The following is a 13,816-nucleotide window of genomic DNA, read 5'->3' on the forward strand; positions in this document are numbered from 1 at the left end:
GAGTTGTGTGAAAGTTAGCTGTGAAGAGCTTTAATGATGATATGTTCACTATGACAGTGTTTTTGAGATAGTGTTTGAAGCCATATGTGTTTGCCATGATCTTGGTTGCTTGACATAATGGTCCAAGGACAATTTCATGATAAGGATATCTTATTCTTTTCAACTCAACTATTCCTTTCTCTTTATAAAGATAATGAGTCTCTTGACAACATTCTATATCTTGCCCTAAGATAGTGTGTTTCAGTATTGCAAGTTATTTGTATCTTTCCCTTGTTAGACTTGTGTGAATATTATTGTCATTGATGTCAAACTAGCTATCTGGTTTGGACCGAACAGTATATGCAATTTTGTGTTATCCAGATTGGTCCAGAAACTATATATAATCGCTATGTGCAGTTCTTTGTTATGGATAGATGTTATGATGCAGTTAGATGGAGGTGATATGATGAGGTAATCTCTAGAAGATCTTCTTTCCAGAATTTTGAGTTCCCATTAGTACCGGTATCAGTTATGAGTTCTACTATTAGATGTTTTGGTCGTGACACTAGTATCTCTTCAAGTTTTATGTTGTGGTATTCTTGGTATGTGTGGAGTCTATATCTTTGGATGATTGGATATGTTATGCTTAATTTTGTAATAATTGGTTAGTATCTTTGGGTCTGAATGACCCTCCCCCACTCCGGTAATATCGGTATATGCATTGGCAAATGAAGTATGAAAAAAGAAGCGTGTAGAGATCTTGCGGAGGTCAAAATGAGTGTCTTGTTTATGTTGGATAATGTGTTGGGCTTGGCCGACACACTATTTTGTGTTTGTATCCTCCAGTATACATGCATACATATATACATACATACCATACATACATATATACATACATATCATCTTATCTTAGCAATTGGACATCATCAATCCTAATTGATGTCAAATTATGGTTTTGTCCTCGATCTTTGTCATTTTCGATCCTTTTGGATCCCTTGTCAATCAATTTTTGATTAATTTGTCATTGATCTTTGTCATTCAACATTGGTTCTTTATCAATTATCAAATCTTTTATCATTTAATCATGATCGATCTTATATCAATTGTTTCAATTTTTTCATGACCTAATTGACATCCTTTCATTTATAATTTTTCTTCTAGGGTTTTATGATTTAATCATTTAATCCTATTAACTTTTTCCTCTAGGTTAAATAAATTCATTTATCCTAGGTCCCTCTTGTCACAATTAAATATTTCATTTAATTGGCTAATTATGTCCCCTTTGTGAGTTAATTAATAAATAAGAATTTATTAATTAATGTCACCTAATTTCCTATTTTCCTCACTTATATTTTCCTAATTTTCTAATTCCTCTTTTCCACCTAATTTGCTAATTTTTAAAATCTAATTTCCCACTAATTATCCTCTTCTAGTTGCTCCTATTTTTGTGCTTCCTTTGTCATAAGTTGGAAGCATGATTCTCTCAATTTGTCATAAGTGTTAAAATAGAAACATGTCATAACTCTTGGCATAGCAACTTATCCTCATACCTTGCATGGGAAATTATTCATAGTCATGACATAGAAGGTGTCATAGCCTTCTCTTTTCAATCCAATTTTCCCATTTTCGAATCAAATTGTCTCTTTCATATCTTTCATGCTAATTTCATCCTTTCTCCAATTTCTCTATAAATTGGTCTCTTTCATCAATCTTTTTCAATCACATCTCAAGTATCCTCACACTGGTGATTTTGCTATCATCTTGCTTCTATCACACTTGAAACCTTGCAGGTGATAGCCACAACACATTTGGAGGAAAAAGAGAAACAATGGAGGTCAATGGAGAAGACATTAGCATTGGTGATGGTTTTCATTTCTTTTGAATGTCTTGTTTTCAATTCTTCTATTGATTGTGATGGGAGTTACATTCATAGCATTTAGTCTTGTGGTTGGCTAATTGATTGTGCTTTGAATCTTATGCTCATTTTCCTACCTCACATTTTTCTCGGTGAACCTGACGTGAACACGTAAATATGATAATTTTATGCATCTAATATATTTGCATGTAGGTTTTATGTGTTGATATATTTGCATGCAGGTTTTATGTGTGGATTTGTTCTTGCATGCAGGTTTTTGTTGCTGATATGTTCTTGCATGCAGGTTTTTTGTCCTAATATGTGGTTGCATGCTGGTTTTTTGAACTAATTTGTTATTGCATGCAGGTTTTATGTGTGGATATGTGGTTGCATGCAGGTTTTTTGAAATAATTTGTTGTTGCATGCAGGTTTTATGTGAGGATCTATTATTGCATGTGGGTTTTATGAACTTTAAACAATGATTCATGCATGATTTCTTAACATGCAATGAATGACAATTTTTCGCAAAGCCTAATTAGGAGGTTTTAATGAACAACAATTTTTCACATAGCCTAATTAGGAGGTTTTAATGAACACAAATTCTTCATATAGTTTAATTAGGAGGTTTGAATGAATCCTACAATTCTCACATAGTCTTAATTAGGATTTGGATCAAAGAACAACAAATTTCGCATTTCATGTATGCAAGGGTTTAAAATGAACAACAAATTACATTTAATCATGGTTTGAATTGATCAAATCCTTTTCAAATTAAGGTGGAATTAACCTCATCTAGTCTTAACTAGGATGCAAATGGATCAATGAACTCATATCATGCAAATTTTGAAGCAAGACTATTTGTCTTAGTGTAGAGAACATTTCATTTTTCTAAGGGATAAAGAATATCATGTATGCTATGTTTTCTTTCATTTTGCTTGTGTGTTTTTACCCTTAGAAGTGGGTCTGCCTCCCGATTTGCCTGGCACTTCGCACAAGCATTGGTGAGAGGGAATGACCCAAAGTGGTGACGGGCTAAGGCCAAGCTCTTCCAAACCACTCTAAATAACTGTGTTTGCAACAAAAGTTGTAAGAAACAAGTGTCGGAATGGCATACAGACGATTAAATCTATCGGATCTATGCCCACCTGAATGGATGCCTTGACTAAAAACCTTTGTGCTTAGAGACCAAAAACCTTCTATTCATTGGTACAAGAGGTTGGACCTTTGATTTTGTCTCACACTTTTACAGCTCTTAGTAGAGATACAAAGTTTGCCATGGGGAGTTTTCATGGGACCTGATGCTTGGCTTCCCCAGAGAAGTGAGTGTAATGGGGTGGATCTAGTGGGGTCAAGCATATTATATGTATCTGCTTTGAGTAGGTGTAGTTGGGAAACCAAGTGAGATCCAATGAATATTATCCTTGCCAGCCATAGGATTTTTTGCTAAAGGTGCATGATTGTCTTGGGTCAAAGTCAAACAAACATCTTGTCTTCTATGCTTGTTAAAGGTTGAATTAAAAACAATTCTCACAAGTGGTCATAAAAAAACTTGGTTATCAAAGTTCAAACAAATTCCAACAAGTCAAACACAAGTTTCAAATCAAAACAAAGTCAAAACAAAGGTCCAAAATCTTATCCAAGTATTCATCCAACATTCAAACATGGCTTGTCCAAACATTGGAAATCCTCGTCTCAAAATACATGTCACTTAGGGTTAGACTTTTCATTGTCCAAACTTAGGTCTTAGGACATAATAATTACTCTTCATTGTAGTCCTTTTCATTTGTAGTGTCCTCATTTTTCACTTAGGTTTAAAATCATTTCCCCAAGTCTTCATTTCATTGTCATACCCAAGCTAGGTTTTCACTTAGGTGACATTTTTGCATTATCATTGTCATACTAAAGTAGGTCTTTGCCTAGGTTGCATTTTGCATTTCCAAAGTCATTGGTCCTCACATATCCATATCACATTGGCTTTATCATTGCATATTCTAGACCCTAGTCTTGTCTTAGCTTGATCTTATATTATTTCATATCTCCAAGTCATAACACATCTTGACATCATTTTCATATCATATTTTGGGTCCATATCCCTAGGTCATTGTCATTATAATTGTCCTTTTTCATAATAGTCTCAAAATTTGGTTTTGCCAAACTTGAAAATTCAAAGCTTTAGATTAAACCCTAAGTCATTGTTAGGGAGTCTTGACCTTTTCCAACATTTGTTCTTTTGTCATCAACATCATTTTGTCAAAACCTAGCTTAATATCCAAGCGTATAGGTGATACATTGTCATTTTGTCCTTTGTCCTTTTAAGGTCTTGACTTAAATTCAATTTCCTAAGGGTTATGTCTTCAGGGTTTCATTTTAAAGTTTGACCAAATCTTGAAAAATAACAAAAACATAGGTTTCATTTTTGCCCTAGATTGCATTATCATCTTTTAAGATTGCACTTAGTTGCATACCATTGTCATTCCAAAAATCCAAAAAGAGTCCAAAAACATAAGTTGCATTGTCAATCATCTAGGTTTCACTTAGTTGCATTTAATCATTGTCATTCCAAAAATCCAAAAAGAGTCTAAAACATAAGTTGCATTTGTAAATTCCATTAGTTGCATTTGTAAATTCCATTAGTTGCATTGCATAGTGACATGTTTGTTGAAAAGAGGTCCCAACCTTCTTATGAATCCATGTCATCAAAATTGAACGATCAATCATGTCAATCCAATTTCTACATGTCTCAAAACTTGGGTCAAACTTATCATGATGATTTAAGTGTCTAAATACGAAAACTAAAGGAAAAACTAGCTCAAGAAAGAGAGATCGTAGAGCAAAAAGTGAAAAACAGTTACAAGATTAGATCCTAAATGATGAAAACACTTCAAAAATTTCAAAGTTCAAATACAAACCTTGAGCCACTTGATGTGAAGGATCTTATTGAAAAATTAGACATACCTACTCTCCTCTCACAAATAGAGATGATGAAATAATTTCAAGCAAAGAGCACAAACTTTAACCATGTTCCAAATCAAGTCTCGTTTGACCAAGTTCCAAATAAGACTTCATTCAATAAAATCCCAAGTTAAACCTTGTTCGATCAAATTTTGAATCAACAACCAATGATCCAACAACAACCAATCATTCAACCACTTATTCAACAACAATCAATGGTCCAACAGTTCCAACATATCCAACCAATGATCCAACATACACCAATGGTCCAACATGTCCAGCCAACACAATCAATGGTGAAATTTCAAGAATATGTCCAACCAACTATACAATGTCAACAATTTGTTCAACCGATAGTCAAGTATCAATAACAAACTCATGAGTAACTTTAACCAAACATTCAAAAACCAAAAATGTAACTCACATCAGGATAAGTTTCAAACATGTCAGACCAATTCAACAAAGTCCCAAAACAAGTCCAAAATCAAAACCAAACCATGTCAAAACCTTGCAAGGATTCAAATGCATCTCCAAAGAAAAATGGCTCTATTACAAAGCTTTTAAAGATATTCCTTGACGATTCTTCCAAGAAAGATCAAAATCATGCACCTCTATCTAGCAATAGCTCATCCCCTCATAAACAAATTGACTCTCCAGTGGCATCTATTCCTACTTCTTTATAAGCTTCACAAGAACCTTCCATATCATCCTCATCAAATGATACACCCAAGGATGAAATTTCTCAAGATGTATCCACATTTGATTGCCAAGCTAATCCAATGCATGATGCGCACCCCTGTCATGCTTCAAAAATGCTATACCCAATGCCACCATGTGCTTCATTTCCCATCAAACCTATTTCAGAGGATCTCATTCAAAGCTCATCTCCCTCATGTCCAAGCATTGATTCCTTGCCAGAATCCCCCATGCATGTTCAAAGTCCAACCCCATATCAAGAGGATAATTTAGAGAATAACAAAATGAGTCCTAAAACAAATCAAGATCAAGATCCTGAAACTTTATCATTCCCTCCAATTGATGACCAGGATCCCATTTTCCCAAACACTCCGACCATCCCTTTCTATACTATCCAAAGTCATGTCAACAGTTCACTCCCTAAGCAAGATCAAGATATCCTAGTCCATCCTATCCCAAATGATCCCTTTCCACGTCATGAACACAATGTCCTTCTAAATCTCATTGGCATTCTACTGCCTAAGAAAGATCAAGATATCCATTCCATCCTTTCTAATGATCCCATTGAAGATCAACAGCATAGCACCTTTAAAGAGGAATCTAATGATCTTCCTCCTTGTCAAGATTAGAGTATCCTTTTAGCTTCATGTCTACCACAAGATGCTATCATCCCTTTACATCCTTTGCAAGATTCCTTTGATCCTCCATCTCCATGTCCTAATCCTCCACACACACCCCAATATCTCATTTCCTTTGACAATCCCCCTATTCCTATCCAAGAAAATAATGCCTTTTCAAGTCCCATTGAAATTCCACTTCCTGATCAAGATCAAGATATCCCTTCTACCATTCCTAATGATCCCAATGAAAGTCAAGAGCAGAGCATATTTAAAGAGGAATAGAGTGATCTTCCTCCTTGTCAAGATCAAACTATCCTTTCAGCTTCATGTCCACCACAATATTCCTTAAATGTTCCTCCATCTCCATGTCCTAATCCTCCACATACACCCCAAGATCTCATTTCCTTTGATGATCCCATCATTCCTTCCATTTCATCTCATGAAGAGATTATCATTGATCCTGATCCCCCTCATGATTCTAATATGTTGGTGCAAGATGTTCAAGAACCCCCTACATGCATAATTGGTTCCTCCACCTTGGTCAAGTCTGGTCCACTTCATGATCCCATTGTTACCATTGTATCACATCCACCTCATAATGGACTCACATCTTCTTCCCAAAGTAAAGAGTATCTTGCGGGTCAAACTATTCATAAAGGCAAAGGAGTAGACCTTCACAAGCAAGAAACCCTCCATGTTAAAGAAAATATTAATGGTCATGGCCTCAATGATCATCCTCACGATATTGGAATCCCTACCAAGCCCAAATCCAAACATACACCTAGTCTTTCATTCTTTCCATCCATTTTAGGTCCTTATATCCCTTCGTCCTCTATGTAGGATCAACAAAGGCACACATCCTTGAGCACATTCCATCCATCCAAAAGACCTCCATTTCATTCCTATCCATCCACACATTCCTTTCCCTCTCTGAGCAATTGGGATGCCAAGCATAAAAGTCATAAGTCCAACAATCCACATACAGTCAAGGATCAACATGTCTAGTCTAATCAACATGTCACAGCAAAGAAAAATGTGATCCAAAAAGAAGAAGAAATGTCTAGAAGGCCACAAAGGACCAATGAGCAAAAGAAAGAAAAGTCAAAAGCTATATGGGTTCCTAAATCACTTGTGCAAGCAATTCATTCTAAAGAACTACAAAATAATGAAAAATAAAAAACCATGTGGATCCCTAAGAAGCTTCTTGAAGCACAACAGTCTAAAGAAGCACCAAAATTGGCATCCAAAATTTCTATTCCTCCATCCAAACCTTACAGATTTATTCCTCCATCACCTTCCTCATCTATTTTGGGTCCTTATGTCCCAAAATCCGTAGCCTTTCCTCCATCCCAATCTCACAATTTGAGATCCATTTTTCCTCCATCAGTCCACCACCCCTCAAGTTGTGTGCCAATGTTGATCTTGCCAGAATTTCCATCAGCTCAAGCCCAATTCTTCCAATACCCTATCCATTATCCATCATGTTTGTTCCATCCTTTCATCCATCCTATCCAATCTTTGGCCTAAATCCTTAGTCTAATCTCATTTCCATGTCATTATCATGCCAACGTCCTTAAGCATACTTTTAATAGTTATGGTCCACTTTTTCAAGGATCTTATCCAAACAAAGGATGCTTGAGTCCTTCATCCATCCCCTATCATGTGTCCATTTTCTTCCAAAAAGTAAAAAAAATTAAAAAATTAAAAAAAAAAGCAAAAAGCAAAAAGCAAAAAAACAAAAAAGAGAAATAGTAAATAAAAATAATTCATCCACTGGTGAAAACTTGGCAAATAGGCGCCTTGGGCAAGTACCATGATGAAAACTTGGCAAACAAGCATCATTCGTAATCCATGAACTTTTTGCATTTCGTACTTGGGGGCAGGTTTTGTCCTTCCTATCATATCCTATCATACCCTATCATACTCCTCCATTATCCTATCGTCCCTCATGTCCATATCCCATTTTCCACCTTTGATCTTGACAAGGGTGAGTATCTTTGTTAATGTCATGCATCCTATTCACAACTTTCAATCTATCATAGCTTTTGGTCTTTATCCATTGACTTATTACAACCCGTTGTGCGTAATGCACACACACCCCTTGCTTCATAGGGAACCCCCGTATTTGGTATTTTCTCGCAGAGATGGAGAGAGAAATATCAATGCACATGGGAGCTAGAAAGTACAAACATCCTAAATTCAAATTCAGCTAAGGATCTAATGAAGGCATTTGAAATTCGCTTAGAGGAAGCACAACATCGAGCCAGTACTCAGCAAGAAGATAAGGTTGTTGTTAACCCACAAACAAATAATCATGTTGTCTATTTTTCTTAGAGAGAGGGTTGCTGAGAGGTTTAGGCTTTCAAAGCCACCAAATCCCGAATTTCATAGTGCAAAACAAAGACCATTTTCGGCTCAAAAGCCAGAATCGCGAAAACGTTAAAGCTCTCAAAATAATCTTATGAGCCGAAAATGCTAAAGCAAACTTCAAAAACTTCCAAAATCGCCCATAGGCCCGAATTTGACAGAAGGCAAATAGAGAAGACAAGTTTGCCGAAATCCTCCCAGACCTAAATGCAAACTGAAAACTCACAAAGCGGTCCAAAAAGCCTAAATGAGAGGAAAAATGCCGAAATGCTAAGTTCCCAATCACGTATTATGGCTTCATTACCCAAAAATCACATAAAGAGTCTTCAAATTCGCAAAAACTCAAGTTCAAAAATCATGCAAAATGACCAAAGTCACTGGAAAGAACTTACATTAGGTGTAGATTTTGCAAAGTTGCTTTTCATCCCGAAAATCTTCAGAGGCTTTCAAAAAGCTCAACTAACCCGAAAACTTTTCCAGAATCCAAATCTCCCAAGTTTGTTGTGTAGGCTGAAAAACCCTAAGTTGCATTTCTTCTATTATACCCAAAGTTGCAGAAATGGGAAGCAAAATGAAAATCGTGAAATATAAGCATTCAAGCCGAAAATCTTCAAGTGTCAAGATCGCGCATTTTATCTTAGTAACCCGAAATGCCAACAAGGACTCTCAAATCAGCTCATAAGGCTGAAATGGGAGAAGGAAACAAATTTGTGCCAAAACCTTATGCAGGCCAAAATGCAGTGAAGGCTAAAATCGCGCCAAAGTCATCTTTTATGCCGAAAAACCCTTTAGAATCAAAGTCGTGTGAAATCTCTTGTTTTCCCAAAAAGATGAAATGAAGGGTAAATCTTACAAAATGACTTCAGATCCCAAAAATGAACTAAAGTTCATAATCACACATCAATTAAAATCGCGCAAAAACTCTCAACTTGCCCAAAAAAGACCAAAATCGCGCAAATACTTCATTTTGGCCGAAAAGTTCAATATCTCCCAAGTTCACACAAATGGTCATTTGGCCTAAAATGATGAAGAAAGTCCAAAATTGTGAATTTCTTCTCATAGCCCTGAGTTTGGTGGCTAGAAAGGCATTCGTGCAAAGGGGGATATCTGCTAAAAGTCGAGAGTAATGAGTTCAAATCACAAATTCAGCCTAGAAGCCGAAAATGAAAGGGAAAATGTCTAAAAGCAAAATCTCACATTTCACCTCTATCGGCCGAAAAACTTAGGTGAAGCAAATTTCAACTTAAGAGACACATCTCTCAAAGGTCTTTCAAGCCCAATTTTTGAAGGAACACATTTTCTAAAACTTACAAAGTCGAAGTCCTGCAAAAGACTTCACAGGCCCGAAATTCACTTAAGGGGGTGAATTTTCAAAATGATTGAATTTTAAATTCATCAAGTCGCACCAAGAGCTTCTCAAGCCCAAATTCCACTAAGACGAAGCCAGACATTAAATAAATTTAATATTTGTCAAATTAATTTAATTAGTTTTTCAAATTGATTGATTAAAGGTGAAATTGATTGTTTGCAGGTCGAAGGCGTCGTCGGGAGAGCCTGAAATGCAAATTGAGGAAGGATCTCAAGCAAAGATGGGAAGAAAAGAAGAGGAAATGTAGGATCGCACCACATAGCACCAAAGCAAAGCATGGAGATGCGTGCCACCACCTGAACCACCAGACTACAAAGTTGAAGTCCACCACCGAAACCAAATACTGAAGAACATTCAGAATGTTACAACTCTATACATTCTCGAGAAATGCACAACTAAAAGATATTCCAAAAATTCAGTTTTAAAAACTGAAATTGTTTAATGTAAAGTTTTCTGTGGGTCCCGTCTAATGAATTCAAAGTGAGGGGACATAGGTCATCTATTTTCAACTACCAGATAAACCCAAATTGAATCCAAATAGTGATAGGTAGTTGAGATAGTGGTTGGGAGGATAACTGAGAATTGAGTGGGCATGGGTTAAAGCTGCTAGCTTCTAGAAGGCAGATTGCAACCCTTGGATGCAGTCAATCCTGCCCATCGATTCATATTGTAAAATTTATAAAAGGCAAAGGCCTTTCTTTTGTAAAGGGTTAGATTGCTAGATTGTTAGATAGTTAGACTCTAGTTAGGCTATTAGATTTTAGTTAGAATAGGTTAGAGTTTTGTAGAAGGTTAAATTTTAGGAGTAGCATAGAGATGCTGCAAAAATTGTTGTAATAGGCAGCTAGAATCAATATAATGGACATTGATTTGGTGTTTATCGTCTTGGTTTTAGTTTGTTTGCATGGTTTCTTTCAGCAATTTAGATAGATCTTTTGGTGTGCATGTATTTGATGGATTCAGGCTCATACCATTGAAGATATATTGATTGTATGTCCTTGTGTATGGTTAGCCTGAGCCTTTGATTGTGTTTAGTTCAATTGCAGGTGTCTGTCTGAGCTGCGCTAGAATTGGGTGCTTAGCCATGCTTCTGCAGTCTGAAAATCTTCCAAGTTGCCTTGAAGATTGCACCATTCATGCGAGGTTAGTTATTCTGGCCAAGCAGGGATTGGTTATGTTGAATCTGTCTACCCGCATACCAGCCTTATTAATCTTAGGTCTCTTAACCCTTCTTCTTTTGCTTTTATTTTGCAGTTTGAAAATCATAGCAGACCAGCTTGTTGCAAAACGTAAGTCCCCTTATGTTTCCAGCAAAACACATCAACTGTTGAGTTATCCTGCAGTCAAGACCTGACAATCGAAACCTTGAGGTCGTCCCCATTGATCAATTAAAAACAACATTAGGGATTTCCTTATCTTAAGAGAGGATAGGATACTCGACAAGATCATTCTATTTCGTGTTGGCTGGATGGAGTCATAGTTCCATGACTTTAGCCACATCAACACAACCTTTCATCCATATTCCTTGGCTTATTACAACCTTTCGTCCATATTTATTGGCTTATTGCAACCTTTTTTCATTATCCCTTAGCCTATCACATCCCTATCCTATTCATATCCCTTATCTATCTTTGATCTTGCTTGTCTTAAACATATATTGTCACCATCCATACACTCTTTTCAGTCCCTTGATCTTGATATCACATAAGGATATAAAATAAAAAACATGGTTTCAAAAACCTCTTGACATGTCCCTCACACCATTCCATTGCTTTACATTGTCATATCCCATCCCTTTTCCCATCATGCAATAGCCCTTGGAAATTGAATCTGCTTTGTCTCCATCATAAATGGCCTTTATCTTCCTTCTATCCACCAACATTTCAACAAGCTTATCCATTTGTCATATTCCTTCCCTTGCTAGAAATTGGGGATAAACTCATAAAAAATCAATAAAAATCAAATAAAGTGCTGAAAAAATTTCAAAAAAATCATAAAATGTCCTGAATTTTTTTTAAAAAATCATAAAACGTCCTAAAAAAATCAATTTTTTTTGTAAAATGTCCTAAAAAAACAAAAACAAAATAAAATTCAAAAACGCTCAAAATTTGAAAACATAAAAATTCCAAAAATAGTCACTTTTGTTTCATTCCATCAATAAACTCTCCCTTTTGTACATAGACATACATTTTAGCAGATATCTAGTAGAAACATAGTTAAAAATTGTGCTTAACGAAATCACGCATCAATAGATGAACTTTTCAATCAACCAAGCATTCAACCTGATCGAAGTTGTCCTATCAATCAACAACATCAATATTATCATTGGTCTTTTTCAACATTATCATGGGTCTTATACAGGGTGTGGTATACTCGAAACCAGACTGTGTCCTATCTTAGACAGACTGTGTCCTGTCTTAGATGAGGTACAACATTCCCTGAAACCAGACTGCATGATTGTCCTTTTATTACAACACTATCACTTTGGCAATGAAGATCAAAATGTTTGCTTGACTTTTCTGAATTTGTGAGTCTTATCTTTTTATTGGTTTATCTTCGACCATTTTCCTATGTTACTCGATGATGTCACTGAGTGATTTAGAGTGATCGGGATGGCTCATGGTCCTTTTTTGTTTTTATCTTCTGTTTGCGAAGTGTTTCTAACATTTTGGGGCAAGTATGTCTTGGGTGTTTATGATAAGTACGTTCGCTCTGTGAACGCCGCACATACCTCGATCCTTGACACACGTAATGTCTTAGGTTGTTTATGACTCATTCCTTGTCTGCAATGTATCTGTTTTATGCAAAGGGATTGCATTATCACCCTGGCCTTCATTGCCATGGTGCACCACATCCATTTTTCCATAGAAAATAAAGGCTCTCACCTACATTTGTGCATTTGTGAAAGCAAGTTTTCTTCACCACTAATTGTTCTTCGTCTAATTTCTACTTCTTACTAACATTTCTTCTGTTAGCCATTGCAATCCTCTTGGTCTAATGTTGGTGTTATTTTTGACAAATTGGCCTCTTTTCTAATTTTTTCGCCCAATTTTTTGAGGGGCATACATATATCCTAATTGTTGTTTGGGGCATATTTCTTGATTGTTCTTTGAGACAATGCTCATAATCGCATTGTCTCAAAGAGGGGCAAAATGTAGGCATCTAAAAATGGTCAACGCTTGCAGTGTCATACTCTAACATGGCTGGGTTACCTTCTTTTAGGGTTTTCACATCTTATTAACATTTCTTCTATGTCACGCACTTGATCTTTATCATTTGTCGATATTTTGTCATTCTTTTGTACTTCTTTCCCCTTCGATTGTGTTTTTCGCATTTGCAATTAGGTATTGTCAATATCATTTTCAAATTGCAATCTTCAGTCGTAATCATCTTATCATGTAAATTGGACATTGTCAATCCTAATTGATGTTAAATTAGGGTTTTTTCCTCTATCTTTGTCATTTTCAATCATCTTTGATCAATTATCATCATTTTCGATCCTTTTGGATCCCTTGTCAATCATTTTTTGATCAATTTGTCATTGATCTTTGTCAGTCAACATCGGTTCTTTATCAATTATCAAATCTTTATTATTTAATCATGATCGATCTTATATCAATTGTTTCAATTAATTGACATCCTTCCATTTATAATTTTTCTTCTAGGGTTTTATGATTTAATCATTTAATCCTATTAACTTTTCCCTCTAGGTTAAATAAATTTATTTATCCTAGGTCCCTCTTGTCACAAATAAATATTTCATTTAACTAGCTAATTATGTACCCTTTGTGAATTAATTAATAAATGAGAATTTATTAATTAATGTCACCTAATTTCCTACTTTCCTCATTTATATTTTCCTAATTTTCTAATTCCTCCTTTCCACCTAATTTGCTAATTTTTCAAATCTAATTTCCCACTAATTATCCTCTTCTAGTTGCTCCTATTTTTGTGCTTCCTTTGTCATAAGTTGGAAGC

The sequence above is a fragment of the Cryptomeria japonica genome, chromosome 1 (assembly GCF_030272615.1).
Source record: "Cryptomeria japonica chromosome 1, Sugi_1.0, whole genome shotgun sequence".
NCBI lineage: Eukaryota > Viridiplantae > Streptophyta > Pinopsida > Cupressales > Cupressaceae > Cryptomeria > Cryptomeria japonica.